Consider the following 2008-nt stretch of genomic DNA (forward strand, 5'->3'; position numbering starts at 1 on the left):
TTATTGCCTTCTGATAAGTGGCAAAAAATTATTAATGTCAACCCGGACAGTGTCACAGATTTAAGAGGTGTGACAGGAACAATCCAATACCTCTCAACTGAGGTTGAGGGGAAGGAAGGTGCAGTTCGATATCAGTTATCACTGTGAGGAGGTGGGAGGTGCGGGGCTGAGGCTGTGGACTGAGACCAGGCGGGTCGGGTGAGGCTCTGCCTCAGGGATTTTCCATGAGCAGACGTGAGCTCAAGCTCAGAGGAAAGGCTCTCCTTGGAGCAAATTGCAGTAATAGTTTGGATAATTGAGTGTCACGGATGCAGCGATTGCTCCATTTTCTCATGTTATTGGCTCTCCTGCCATATCAGGAAGAACCGCCTTGACAGCACATGGAGGGCCCTCAAGGTGTTACGCAGAGTGTGGCCAAGGCCTAGTCTTGGAGCAAGCCTCTTTCCATATGCCCAGGCAGAGCAGACAAAGCCCGCATGCAGCCACCTGGATCGAGCGCCGAGTAATCAAACTGAACATTGAAACAGGATAGTTTTCCCCAAGTGGACATTCATAGCAGCCCATCAGTAGGAGCACAATGTACATGAACTCATATAATAAGGATGTTTTTTCCTGCTTTGAACCTATGAACAAAGTGACTTTACTGTTTTAAAATTATAATTTACTTTATTTAACAACCTAGGAAGTTCGCAGCCATCAGCAGTTCCAGTGTTATCTCAGGTGTGATGGGAAATTCGGGAATCTCTGTGGAGCTGTTAGTGTAGTGAACCTTTTAGGTAAAATACATGCAGACTTTCAAAAGCGTATGTGAAGGGATCTTGCTAAAAATTGACCTCATTGGCTTCATTTTCAGCAAACTGACCTGGGCCACTCAACATGGCTTTTATTTTTCTAATGTTAGTGCATGCTCTCCTTTTACAACAAATTCATGACCATCAGAAGATATCAATTTGGCGTACATGACATCCGGGCCTTCACAGCCACAATAGGCTTTCTCTTCTCCAACCATTCTTTCTTATATAATTCTACTTTCATTCCACAGAACTAAGAAAGTGACTTTTCAATGCCCAGGATGTTTTTGCTCCCTACTGCTGCTTTCTTCAGCCCCTTTCTGCCTATAGAGCCAACTTGAGTTTATCTTTCTTTAGGGCAGAGTGGTACTCCATTGTATATAAAAGCCCATTTTCTTTATCCATTCATCCACTGATGGGTATCTAGGCTGTTTGCAAGATTTAGTTATTACACATGTTGTTGCTATAAATGTGGGGGTGCATGTATCGGTGTGGTACGAGCGTCCTCTTTCCGGAAGAAGGGGAATAGTTATATCAAGTGCTGCCTATCATGAATGGGATCAATATATATGGGAAATATGTACTAGTAAAAATAACCTTAGAGGTAAAAAAAATACAAAAGAAAGCAAACTAAATGTGCTCAGCTGAACCGAAAGCATTTTCTTATAGAATGGCAAGTGCTTGGTTCTAAGATCTCCGATAGCAGCTAGGTGGACCTGTCCGTTAGATTGATTGGGAGTCTCATCTTTCCACAAAAGCTAGTGAGTTCCAAAAGCTAGTGAGTCCTTCATCCCTGGCTCTGGCTCAGCACTCGGCTGCAGAGCTGGTGTGAGGTTGCGGGTGGCAGGCCGTCTTTCCAGCCTCCCAGCCCCCCACCAGGCTGGGAGCAGAAGTCTGCAAGCGCTCCTGTGTTCCTTCTGCTCCTCTGTGGGGTCCATGCCTGTTGTTTTGAAGCAGAACAGGCTTCACTGGTGCCTCCTACCCAGAATCTGGAGCAACGGGATTCTTCGCTTTGCTTTGCCTGGCCGACCAAGCCAGACCTGTGACTTTCATGAGCCTCTGTTAATCTGCCTTATCTCCACTACATACAACTGCCTGTGAAAACGAGGACTGCAGAGTAGCTGACAGAACTAATTCCATAAGAAGCAAATGAGGACCCTGTACTTACTGAGATCAGAAAGTGGGTAGCACACTGCAGGGATGTCATCTTACTGATC

General features: G+C 45.5%; 1 pseudogene; it reads right to left on the reverse strand.

The window, feature by feature from the left end:
* Positions 1–670: 670 nt before the first annotated feature.
* Positions 671–1009, reverse strand: LOC105743991 (annotated as a pseudogene).
* Between the last annotated feature and the right edge of the window lie 999 nt (positions 1010–2008).

This window comes from Octodon degus, unplaced genomic scaffold (genome assembly GCF_000260255.1).
Source record: "Octodon degus isolate 3935 unplaced genomic scaffold, OctDeg1.0 scaffold00008, whole genome shotgun sequence".
Lineage (NCBI taxonomy): Eukaryota > Metazoa > Chordata > Mammalia > Rodentia > Octodontidae > Octodon > Octodon degus.